The sequence below is a fragment of the Leptidea sinapis genome, chromosome 22 (assembly GCF_905404315.1).
Source record: "Leptidea sinapis chromosome 22, ilLepSina1.1, whole genome shotgun sequence".
Lineage (NCBI taxonomy): Eukaryota > Metazoa > Arthropoda > Insecta > Lepidoptera > Pieridae > Leptidea > Leptidea sinapis.
Genome location: NC_066286.1, coordinates 7,217,434 through 7,231,620, shown reverse-complemented (window position 1 = coordinate 7,231,620; position 14,187 = coordinate 7,217,434). Strand labels below are relative to the sequence as shown.

General features: G+C 33.9%; 1 protein-coding gene across 1 annotated transcript in view; it reads right to left on the bottom strand.

Annotated features, from left to right (window-relative positions):
• LOC126970788 (rho GTPase-activating protein 6-like) overlaps positions 1–14,187 on the bottom strand; it is a 155,654-nt gene that overhangs the window by 117,377 nt on the left and 24,090 nt on the right. The window lies entirely within an intron of this gene.

Below are 14,187 nucleotides of genomic sequence, written 5' to 3'. Positions count from 1 at the left end.
ATTTGATATATGATGTTTATCCTATTCCCATCTCATTAATACCTTATTTATTATATATAAATTATTATCTTATATACTGCTTGGACTGAAAACCAATGTGGAAATAATCAGTGTTCATCAGTGACTTCTCGGCAGTTAAAAACATACACTCGTAAACAAATCATGTAAAGATTGCAACAATTATAACAGAGTAAAATATTATGCATGATTTATATCACTAAGACATGAAAAATGTGGGAAGCCCAAGTCTTCCAAGCAACTAATCACGAAATATACCCGCCTTTTTTTTTCAAAATCTACTAAAACACAGACAACAGTAAATACTAAGCAAATACTTTCGAGACTACTTTTGTCTACAACCTTGGAAAAAATATTCAGATATTTAACTTGCAGCTTACATTTTTACTCACTACTTACATTTGCAATCGAAGTCCACAAAAATTACAAAAAAGTATAGAGCAACTTGTTCACGTAAACGTAACTTTGGATTATCAATTATTTACAAAAAAAAATAATGTGGTGACAAACCATCTTCCATAACGCCTTGTTAAGGTTTTAATAATAATAATGAAGCCTTTTATTCAGACCATCTTTGTATCTATTTACAAAGTATTAAGTTCTTTAAACTATGAATATAAAAATATATTTTTAATGCTAAACTAGTCTTAATATATTCTATTCTACCTCCGCCTTTCATTCCTCCAACCTTTTTCATTCCTGTCTATCTTGGGCAATTCTTTTCTATGTTACTCCTGCTACTTGTCTAATGTTTCAAGGTGGGTTATGGTTTCATCAGCCGAAAAACGTCCACTGCTGGACAAAGGTCCCCCCTAAAGATTTCCACGACGATCGGTCCTGCGCTGCCCTCATCCAACGTATTCCGGCGATTTTGACCAGATCGTCGGTCCATCATGCCTACCAACACTGCATCTTCCGGTACGTGGTCGCGATTCGAGGACTTTACTGCCCCAACGGCCATCTGTCTGTCGAACTATGTGCTCTGCCCACTGCCACTTCAGTTTTGGCAATCATTTGGTTAAGGTTTAAGAAATCTTAATATCATTGTTTGGCGTTACCTTGGTTCCAAATACGTGTGTAATTTTCATGGTCTAGTAATATAATTAATCGCCATTCTACTTCACAGCGACCGCTTATGGAACGATATCAAATGTAGCCATCAATTATTTTGGCTACATTTTGGATTTATAACTTGTCAAAATAATATACGACAAAGTTACAACATCGCGCTTGCCATCGTAAAACCCAATCGGTCAGGGAACATTAAACAGTGGTTAGTCGTTAATTCTGTTTGACGTCACTGGGCCTAGACTTAAAATACAGACGTTTCTCCTATTTATATAGGAGATGCGGAAAAGGGACCGCTTCATATAGAATAAGCATATCCTATCACAGTTGCTATGTTGACGAGTAACGGCCGTTCCCAATATACTATCTACAGATAGAGGTGAATTACTACCTGCTACTGTCAGTAATTAGCTGTCAATAACCTGCAGCGGTCCCAATATACCCGATAAGTCATTCTAATCGCCTTATATTGGGACGCGTGATTTGCAATTTCCATACAAACTTTATATCGCTGGTAAGCTATACGTCGTCCCATTGACAGACAGCGTGCACGGATACAGTGAGTTACCGTCGATAAGTTTATTTGGACAGAAAAGTCAACGATAGTTACGATTTTTATCACAAGTAAGAGATATACTGAATATTGGGAACGGCCGTAAGAGATTCACATAAGTTGATGTGTTAATGAGCGCTACCAACGTCATGGAGACTTAAGATATTCCAATTAATAATAAAATTTATTTAACTACTGTTACTCATTGCTGTGTTTGGAGTGTTATCTATATATATATAAATGAATTGCTGTTCGTTAGTCTCGCTAAAACTCGAGAACGGCTGGACCGATTTGGTTAATTTTGGTCTTGAATTATTTGTGGAAATCCAGGGAAGGTTTAAAAGGCGAATAAATATGAAATGCTCGGAATTAAATAAAATCTTCGTCGTCGTTTAGAAATCAAATTGAAAGAATAGTTTAAAATGAATATCTAATTAGAATTTTTATATATTTCGTATTTTCTCAGGAGGTAAAAAATAAACTAAATTTTAGCTAACTATAGTTGGTAGATTAACTACTTAGTTTTGACTATTTGGTTGTTAACTATCTCTCAGATTATGTTTATGTAGATTGATATATCTTAAGTTTTTTCACAATTTAAATTTCTGAACGCAAACTATACTATTTGACAGTTGTTAGCATCATCACGGTAGACGGTTCGTGCCCTTTATCAACTAGAGCGCTAAGTTAGAGTATTTTTTTTATGACAATACGGGACAAGACGAGCTGGACGTTCAGCTGATTGTAATTCATACGCCCTGCCCATTGCAATGCAGTGCCGCTCAGGATTCTTGAAAAACCCAAAAATTCTGAGCGGCACTATAATTGCGCTCGTCTCCTAGAGGCATAAGATTTTAAGTCTCATTTGCCCAGTAATTTCACTAGCTACGGCGCCCTTCAGACCGAAACACGATAATGTTTACACATTACTGCTTCACGGTAGAAATAGGCGCCGTTGTGGTAGCCATAATCTAGCCGGCATCCTGTGCAAAGGAGCTTCCCACTGGTCAAATTATACTATATTCATTACTTATTGTGAATTGTAATTGTCTGTCCAAATCGAATTGTTTGTCCAAATTGTGATTGAGCCAGTGATTATTGTAATTCTAAATGGAAATACAGATACAATCATTTTATTATGTGTGTTTAAATTACCAACTACTTCTACATATATTGTGCCTTACTTATTCATAAATTAAATTAATAGTGTAATAAAAACATTGTGGAGATTCGAACCCATGATCTCTCTCGGGAACTAAAGCTTAAAACTGGTGACCGTAGACTAATCGGATAATCTGCCTTGAGAGCAATAGTTGAAATGAATGATTCAACTTCACCCCTATTCCGCGGCCGAATGAAATGTGACATGTGATAGGCGAACGAAAAAATTTGGGGCGATGTAATAAAAGCTTCACTTTAAAAATATTATTTCACAATGACAACTATTCGAACCGGTAGATTTTAAGCAATCTCAAAAAAACAACGAAAAACGTTTTTTTCATATGTGGTTATTTTGGAATTACTCTTAAAGTTCTTTACCGATCGATTTAAAAACTAGTAATCCTAACCAGCTCTTAATATCAAAAAAATACGTTGATAATAATCGGTTGATTAGTTTGCGAGTTATCGTTGGCATAAAAGGCATTTATTTTCTCAAAATTGATTCCTTTAGAATTCTTTTTGATGTCATTTCTAATAACTACTAGATACTACTACAGCTTTGGAAACAAATTGCGCTCTGAGAGAGAAGAAGCGGCGCAAGAAACTCTCCCAGCATTCTTTGTTTGCGCTCTTTTCAATAAAATTATACAATATTGTACAGTCATTTCTATCGCTATAAAATAATCACAATCTAGTCCCAGGCTGTCCGATCATTTAGATATTCAGCAGTGGAGTAATAGGATTTACGACAGAGCCATTTTTTTATAAAACATTTAAATTTATTTATAGGTAATGCCTGAACAGTGGCTGGGACCTTATTATAGAAGTGTATACATTTACCCTTAAAGCTATTATGTATCCTATGAAGCCTACTAGAATTAGTTACAAGCAATCACTTATTTCTAGTGTTATAATAATGAAAATCACTATTGTTGACGAAAGAAAACCGAACAAAGTGTTTTTTCGTTCGTTTCGTTTTAGTTCTATCAATTGAAACTCAAAGATTCTTTATGAGGATCAAAAAACCAAAATAATAATCGGTTCATTAATTCAAAAGTTATTGCCGTTTGAAAAATTCAAAAAATAGTGTATATAGTTTTACCAGACTTTTGAGACAAAATCGTCATAAGTACAATTTGACGCGTTTAGGCATGGAATTTGCGGGAAGTTGCAAGGGTGGCCTTTAGGGTCAACTGATTTCCTAATTTTTATTACCTATGTGTAGTTTTCAGACTTTACCCTCTACTTGTAGCATAAGATGGTATTAAATGCCAAATTTTATAGTTCTAGGTCAACGGAAAATACCCTTTAAGTTTTGATTCAAGTCAAAATATAGGTTTTTTGCGCAATAAATAGTCGAATCTTGTTTTACTTAGAACTTTTCTCACAGCTTCAATAATCTCTAGACTTGAGTATATCGTTCTAGCCTCCATGCGTTGCCGCGATAAAAGGTCTTGGCAGACAGACAAACAGACGGATAATAAAGGTATCTTAAAAGGGTTTCGTTTTTTTATTTTGAAATATGAGAGATATATATTAAAAAGAGCTCAAATATTTCTACATATAATTCATAACTTTCGCCAGACACGCCTAACAATAGCTTGTAAAGGTAAATTATTGATACCTTTGCTTACATTGTATTAAGTTGTGAAGTTTAAATTTTAAGTTGTGAAACAATTTCTAAAATCTCTTCAGTAGTATTTGAGTGTAACCAGAACAGACTGATAACAATCCTTTCGATCCAATTCGAAAATTATTTACATTTTTGCTAATATTATTATTATTGTAATTTCATAAAAAAATTAAGTTAATTTGAAGTCAAAACCACCAAAAATAGTTTATGACGTTGTACAAACAATATAACAACAATAAGATCCGTTTAATTTCTATATTTATCTCCAACATCGGTTGCTAATACGTAACATCCGATGTGAGTTTCAATAAACATTTAAACGTTATTTCCGTATTTTAGTTAAATCTCATTCAAATCCAATTGAAGTTGCTTAAACAATACTAATAGCCTAAAATCCCACCGTTTGATTCTGCAGGCACGTGTTTTTTTTTATTAAACTAATTTTAAATGAAGGTTTGAGTCATAGGTTGTCTATAAAAAGTGGCCGAAAGTACCTGTCATTAATTTTACTATAATTAATTAATTATTAATTTTCTGATGTTTATTATAATAATAATAATAAAGCCTCATTTTATCCAAAACTCTTTTTTTATGATAATAAGAGACGAGACGAGCACGACGTTCAGCTGATGGTAATTGATACGCCCTGCCCATTACAATGCAGTACCGCTCAGGATTCTTGAAAAACGCAAAAATTCTGAGCGGCACCGCAATTGCGCTCGTCACCTTGAGACTAAGATGTTAAGTCTCATTTGCCCAGTAATTTCACTAGCTACGGCGCCCTTCAGACCGAAACACAGTAATGATAACACATTACTGCTTCACGGCAGAAATAGGCGCCGTTGTGGTACCCATAATCTAGCCGGCATCCGGTGCAATGGAGCCTCCCACTGGTAAAAAATACTCTTTTTACACAAGCGAATTATTAGTAGTATTAGTAGGTAATACATAATTCTAATAGTTTGGTGTTAGTAAGATTAGTTGCCTATATAATTCTATTTATTTGAGTTGTGGATCTCGTTAGAGTAAAGGCCTCCTCCATGTTTTTCCATAGTGTTCGAGTTTTGCTTATATGCATCCAGTGTTTTCCTGCTATCTCTATTAACCACCGTTTATTTGGTCTGCCAACTCTTCGTTTGCCTAATGTTGGTCCATTCCATCTTGTGGTTAGGATTGTTGTTAATTGCACCCTAATAATTATGACTAAAATATAATAAAACACTCGTCACTTATATCATACTGTAAGCTGACCCGGCAAACGTTGTTTTGCCATATAAAGTATAATTCACGCGATAGTTTTATAAATAATAGCCTATGTGTTATTCTGGTGTGTAAGCTATATTATTGTAAAGTTTCATCAAAATCCATTCAGTAGTTTTTGCGTTAAAGAAGTACAAACATACATCCACACATACAATCTTTCACATTTATAATATGAATAGGATAATAGGATATTGTTACTATAGTATATTTTGACGAACTGTATAGCCGAGTGATTAGCGATCCTACCTACTAAGTTAGAGGTCCCGCGTTCGAATCCCGGTAGTTGCAAGCATTTATATGATGAATATGGATGTTTGTTTCCGAGTCATGGATGTTTATATGTATTTATGTATGTTTAAGTAAGTATATTGTATTAAATATATCATTGTCTGTAACCCATAACACAGGCCATAATATATGCTTAACTTGGGGCAAGATAATTTGTGTGAAAAGTGTGTCAACATTAAAAAAAAATAGTATTATTGCTGTTTTTTATATGTACGCCGGCGACATCTAGTAGGTGCGGTAAATCAAGACCAATCAATAATCTTAGACCATAACATTGGTTCAGTATTACTGTGTATTTTCAGTACACAGTACACAATGTACAGTTTCAGTAGTACTGTGTATATTCTTACATTTTTTTAAATCATGCCCATTGATTTTACACGAATTGAAATATCTATATTTTGTAATATAGTACTATAGTATAGGATTTTTATTTTTATAATCTATTTTACTTCAAAATTTGATCATGCAATTCCATCCATAAATGTCACCCTGTATATTGTTGTATACATTTTCTAATTGAGACTGAATAAGTCCGAAAACTAACAACTACATCCAAGCTCAAAATATTAACTGTTTTTAAGGGATTATACACTTTTATTACCATGAAAATGGGACTGAAACCACCGATACATTACATTGCTGTCATTTCATTTCATAAAATTAAAAGGAAGAGGAATATCATCGCCAATTAGTGAGCTTGGCAAAGCGCAAAGATACTTGGACGATATAATAAAAATAAATATTTCATTATGAATGTGTTATTAGATGGCACGAAAACATGTCGCCGTTAATCACTCTTTCATTAAAACAGTAAAATGGAATACATTTCGTGAAGATCTGAAGCACTATGCAAGGAATGGAACAGTAGCGTAACTCAGCGGTGTCCTTGAAATTTATACCTACGGGAGGGTGTAGCCAGCGGTGGATTTACACTAGGGGCAAGTGCCCAGGGCGGCAAATTTTTTAGGGCGGCAAAATTTTGAAAGTAAAAAAAAAAATTTAGTCTTATCAAGATTGCTCAATATAATTAATTAATTCTGTTACTTTGGTTTAATTGATAATTCAAGAAATTTAATTTATCCATTATTTGTAAATCATAATTTTGGCACGTTTAGTAAAAAATAATAATTATATTTTATATTATAAAAACTTTAATAGTTTCTGCAATAAATTAGTTATTTCAGTTTTGAAAAATAAAATATATAAACTATAAGATTAAGTAAAATTCCAGTATTGGGGCGGATTTTATTCCGGTGCCCAGAGGCGGCATTAAGTTTAAATTCGGCCCTGGGTGTAGCGTTAGGGTTGGTACATACAAAAAGATTAACGACGTGGAATTCGCGGTGCAGCTAATTAAACTTGGACAGCGGTCTACGCGGCGCACGGCGTGGCCCTCAATAGTTTTGTCTTCCCAAGATTGCTTAGCGGCTGTGCAGATCGTTACAAAGCCAAGTGTGACAAAACAGTCAGTGACGGCGCACTTAAAAAAGTATTAAATATAAAAAAATCATATATTTTACTTAATAAAACAGAACAATTGTGTTGATACGTATATATTGTACTAGCTGACCCGGCAAACGTTGTTTTGCCATATAAAGTATAATTCACGCGATAGTTTTATAAGTAATAAAATATTGCCTATATTATAGCCTGTATATCATTTTGTTCTATTGTCAATAGTTTTTGCAGCGCACGCAAAAATAGGTTTTCGATTTTACACCTTGTGTTACAAAATAGCAATTTTATTACGGATCCCTAATTTTGAAAAAAAAAACATAGCCTATAGCCTTCCTCGATAAATGGACTACCCAACACTGGAAGAATCATTCAAATCGGACCAGTAGTACCAGACATTAGCGCGTTCAAACAAACAAACAAACACTGCAGCTTTATAATATTGGTATAGATTTATGGTACGTTTCCACGTAATGATAGTTTTAATTTTATGTAGTCATAGTATTGTAAATATAGTTATAAGATTTGTTTTTTTTTTTGTAATATGATTTATTCAAATAATTGTATTGATTATTTTGACAGCTGTCATCTATCTGTCATCATATAAATGATCTTTCAGTTAGACACACCTTAGACAAGCTTCGACTCGTGTATAAATTTAAGCAATGTATAAAGATTGTTGAGCGCTAAACAACAGAAAGACAGTTTTGTAATAGAACATTTCTAAAACAAGTGTTCAACACATGTTTAACTTTTTTGTAATAGCAGAGTAAATACTTACAACTTCACTTATTTGAATTTATGTGGGTAATGTATACAGGATGATGCAAGATATACAATGAACTTACGGTTATAAAGTCATAACTGAAAAATAATTACAAGAGTTACGACCTACAAGCAGGTGCATCAACCCACACACATTTGGTATATTGTACTTGTAGCTATTACGTGATGTTACAAGTGAAAGGTCTTCAAATCAAATCAAATCAAAATCACTTTATTCATGTAAGTTACGGAAATGACACTTATGAATGTCAAAAAAAATATTTTTACTTATTGAATCTACCGCTACTTCATAAAGGGTTTAGCTAATGAGAAGAAGTAGCAAGAAACTCATTGCCACACTTTTAAATAAATATTTACATTTTCATCGTTTTACAGATCATTTCAATGACAATATAATATGTAAAGTGATGCAATAAACATACTCAAACGTCAAATAGTCAATGCCTTACACGAGTAAGTCAAAAAGTAAATGTAAATTAACACAAAAGAAAAGTTATTGAGTACAGTAGCTGCATCATCCATACACACCGTAAATAAATAAAGGTATTCTGTGAGCATTTTATAAGGGATTTAGATAAAATATACATATAATAGCTTTTAAGAATCTGAGGCCGAGCCTTCATGAAAGGATCGACCAGTCATCCCACATATCGCCCGTTCACAAGCATCACGCATGAAACAAAACAAATCAAAATCATTAATTTTGCATAAAGAAAGGACACTTATGAATGTCAAAACTTATACTTTTACCATTTACCACCACAGGTTCACTTCGGAATAGGTTGGGCTTTAATGAGAAGAAGTGGCAAGAAACTCATTGCCACTCTTTTAACTCAACAGCTTCATCGTTTTACAAGTTATTTTAATTACAATATAGTATTTAAAGTGATGCAAAAGTTTTCTTATACTATTCTCCACATCTGTATCGAACTTCATGTGATAGGTGTACAGGTTGCAATTGCAAACGAGTTGTCATTAGCAAGCCCGAGCTGAAGGCGAGGGTTTAAAATATCACGAGTACAACTACTTTCCACGCTTGTATCACAATACACTTTTGTTCATTTTTTTTTATGGAATAGGAGGACAAACGAGCGTACGGGTCACCTGGTGTTAAGTGATCACCGCCGCCCACATTCTCTTGCAACACCAGAGGAATCACAAGAGCGTTGCCGGCCTTTAAGGAAGGTGTACGCGCTTTTTTTGAAGGGACCCATGTCCCGAAAACACCGCACAAGGAAGCTCGTTCCACAGCTTTGTAGTACGAGGGAGAAAGCTCCTTGGAAACCGCACTGTGAAGGACCGCCCCACACATCCAGATGGTGGGGATGATATCCTAACTTGTGGCGTGTCGTGCGAAGGTGGAATTCGGCGGCAGGCATCATTAGACTAAGACGACTGGATCTATGATAATTTTAGCCGAATGGATGAAATTTGTACTTGGGAGCGCACATCCAGAGGTGAGAACAGTACTCCACTTGAAGCCGAATTGATGCCTTATATCATTGCAGACGGTGGCTTGAAGCCAATGTCTCGACTTATTGGGTACACCATGCATACACAGCCAATTCGACATTCTCTTTTAAGTGAACATCGCACGATACACCGACGCCAAGTATGGCCGGTACAGGCTGTGGCCGAGGGGATGATAAGGGGACGATAAAAAGATACTTTTTAACCGTCAACACACAAACTTATGTGTTCCTTAACCATTCTTATTTACTATATTATTTACTTAGTACCAACATTCAGTTATATATTAATAGAATCATTTGTAACCTGTTAGTATTATTTATTCAACAGAAACAAACGGTCACATTCATTAATTGATTACATAAACAGGATATTAAATCTAGACCTAATGTTCCCTAATTTTTAAAACAGCCAATACTGATATGTAAATTAGTAAGTTACAACAAACAATATAATTCTAAATTACAAGTTTTTACTTGTTTGTTTTGTTTAAACATGAAAAGGTCTAAGTGGCAAAGTTCGGTATTCATATAATTACACACTCTTCTGATAAAACAATTTTTAACATAAACGGTCTCGCTATGCCGAATGCTAAATAACGGTTTACTAACACATTTACGCTCACATCTACGGGTGCTCTAAATGTAATGTTATGCAAAAGGGCTGGAACGTCAATCACGTTATTGAGAATTTTAAAGAATAATATAGAATCAAAATAATATTATATTGTTTTAGCAATTATATTTAGTATAATATATATATAGTATATCTTAATGATGTCACTTTATTATGATGTTGGTAGTTTCGTATTATTAAGGTTGGTAGTAGTGTAACTGTTACGAATTGCTCTCGGCTATTGGACACTTCTTGTTGAAGTCGAAAGTATCGGACGTGCTGGCTGCGGGTCACCCGAGTGCCCAAATGTTTTAAATCATTTAATTTTACTTGTATGTAGTTGTGATTATAGTGAAATAATTGAATATATATTCTATTCAAGTGGTTCGTAAAAGTGTTATTATTAAAAGTCAGAAGTGACAAGTTGCACGCCCTGCGCTCTAGACCATGGTAAATCGAAATAGTAAATCTATATTTTTCTACTTTGAATCAATACGTAGTTTAGGTGTTAGGTGCAATGACGTTCTATACATATAGACAATGCACCTCATACAAAATCAAATCCGAAATGGCACATGCCACAAATGATACCATAATAACCTTCGACAGCTATGTGTATACATTTCTGCGTCTACTCCAGTTGTTTAAATTATTATTGGTCAATAGGCACCAACGTAAACACTATTTAAGTTTCAGCTGCGCATTTTGAATATAAAACCCGATTTGGACAGCGACATCAGTGGAGTAGCAGTTAGGTATTTTTTTAAATCCAGACGTAAAAGTGGGTTTCTATAAGTTTACGTTCGTCCGTCTGTCCCCTTTTCCGATCAAGATCTGTTCAGTCGTAGGTGTTTTACGTTTTTAATCAAAAATCACACTCATATTATAAAGGGGAATGTTTGTACGTTTATTTATTGGCTTGTGTTTAAATTTGTTACTTCTTTACGTTCTAAAGCTATTTGGATTTAATAGGTCAAGGTTAACCTTTAATGAGAGAAACTTATACTCATATATAACATTTTTATTTACATAAAATAATTAGTTAAATTGTTTATTTAAATGTTAAGTCCCTTGAATTATATTAAATTTGTCTTTTAGACTTAGATATCTTTTCCAGGGTATCTTTTTGTTATATGTAGTGTAAGAGGACATCAACATTTATTTGTATGACAGCTTTTGACAAATTTTAAATGTGAAATACAAATATGCTTATTTGGTTTGTAAACCTCTTCACATCTCTCTCTTGCTACCAACTGGCGCCAATTCTCTTTTACATATTTGCGATGTAAATAAGTATCAATTATCACTAGGTAACTAATATATAATATAACTAATATACTTCTGTGATAACGTGTAAATAACACTAGTATGTAAGCGATCACGTACTTGTAAGCTGTTCACATTACACAAGATACAATATTTCTAAAAATTGTTCACTAGACCTTTAAAAATAATTTTAACAAAAAAAACAACTGACTTTAAAAACACTATTCCAAAACAATAGATATAATATGCACTAAAAAGTATAAAAATAATTGCGTATTTTATACAATCTAATTAATAAATCTAATTCTTTTTTTTTTGACTGAGGATTGAATAATGATTTGTTTTTTATTATTACATTAAGTTTTTTGGCAATGGCTGAAATATTTATGGATAATTTTGAGTCTAATTACGTGGTGAGATACCCACATATCCTGTTTTATTACCGATACGTTGACGACATAACAATTTGCTGAACAGGCACCGAACGTCAAATCGATCTTTTCATTAATAAAATTAATAAGATCCACCCAAAAATAAAGTTTAAATTGGAATTCGAATCAAACCAATCTCTAAATTTCTTGGACTTAACATTAACAAGAGTAAATAATAAATTAGAATTCTAAATCTATAGAAAGCCGTCATATACAGATATTGCTATTCCCGCGTCATCTTGCCACCCCGTACAACATAAACTAGCGGCTTTCCGCTGCTATGTTCACAGATTAATGTCAGTCCCACTGTCCCGTGACAGCTTCGCGAAAGAACTTAATACAATATACCAAATCGCGGTTTCCAACGGCTATACAAAACAGTTAGTGAACAAATTAATTAAAAATAAACAAAAACATTTAATTAATTCAGAACTTTATCCCGTCCCACCACAATCAAATACCAAATATGTAGGTAGTTTGATATATATTGGTCCAATATCAGATAGAATAGCTAAAATATTTAGGAAAAACAATATTAATGTGTCCTTCCGAACGAGTCACAATGTCAGTCGAATATGTAATGGCAAAGATCGATTAAATAATTCCGAAAAATCCAGCGTTTATAAACTCATCATTAATCATCCCGAAAAATCACACTTCGCGAAACATTTAATTGATACAGGTCACTCACTCGGAAACAATAATAATTTTACATACATGTGAAAAAGGAATTCGCTTAAATGTGTTAGAGCAATTAGAAATAATAAAACACAAAAATAACATGTTTACATTGTTGAATGAACAAACAAATTTAGTCCCATCACCTTTGTTACGTGTCTCTTCCGGGGGTAATACGTCACAACAGCCGACCAATCACAGTGCGTCATTTCATGGGACGAGGGTATAAAAGAGCGGCTTCCGGCTCATTTGATTCAGTCTCGTGCCAGATTTTGGCGAGACATCACGTCCTGAGGATGCCTCGTGTAGAGGCGAAACACGTGTCGAATTGTTTGAAAAACAAATATTGGCGGAATTAACACTAAAGAAAACTTAAATCATTTGTAAAATCTAATTCTAGTAACATGGAAGCACCAGCTTTCAAATAAAAAAGAATTAACCCAGTCGAAAGTTTTGAGGTAATAAACAAAAACATACCGGCGAATTGAAAACCTCCACCTTTTTTGAAGTCGGTTATTAAAAAACGACTCTATTGTTTTCATTTTTGACTGTGTCCTTTCATCAGTCTCATTCTGACAAGCGGGTCTTGTCTGGGGATTTGTCAATAATGAATACCATATTTAATGAAAAAATATTCGTCTTATTAAATTACTTACGCATTTTTGCATATCAATCTTATATAAATAAAATAACCTTACCGATGTTATCATCGACTTATGTATTATTTTAGCACTTTTTATAACAGATTTAGACTTGTTGATTGACACACAACTAAGGAGAAAAGTGTGCTTACATTGTCTTTAAGCACACTTTTGTCGTTCCACTGTCAGACTGCGAATGATATGTCCATATGTATAGAATGTCATTGGTTTAGTGAATGCTTATTTTATCATTGCAAAGTTTATTGACATTGTAATCAAATATTAAAGCGGTTGAAGAATAAGTATTTGTCAATGCTTGTGGAACTTTGGGTCGTGGCAACACTCCGATAAAGCTCACTGCTGCATTGAGGAATATTTTGTGGGTGCGGTGAAATTTGATCAGGGCTACTCTCTGGTAATTTCACTGCGCTTTTCATTACGCTTCTTATATAGTGAATTTTTATTTTACCATTGAAATGTTATTTATTTAGAAATTAATTATAAAAGTCCCAGGCAGTTGAAGTATAAGTATTTGTCAATGCGTGTGGTACTTTGGGTCGGGGCAACTCCCCGCTCACTACTGCATTGAGGAATATTTTGTGGGTGCGGTGAAATTTGATCAGGGCTACTCTCTGGTAGTTCCGCTGCGCTTTTCAATACGCTTTTTATATTGTCAACTAATTATAATTATAGTTGATTCGTAGGGTGAGGTGATGCATTTGGCCGAGGCGATACCTCGGTAATGTAGTAACTGCATTGTGCTAATCTAACAGGATGCGGTATGATTTGGTTGAGGCAACTCTTGAAAAATTTTACCGTGTCTAATTTCGAAAGTTTGCAATTTTACTTTTTATCTGA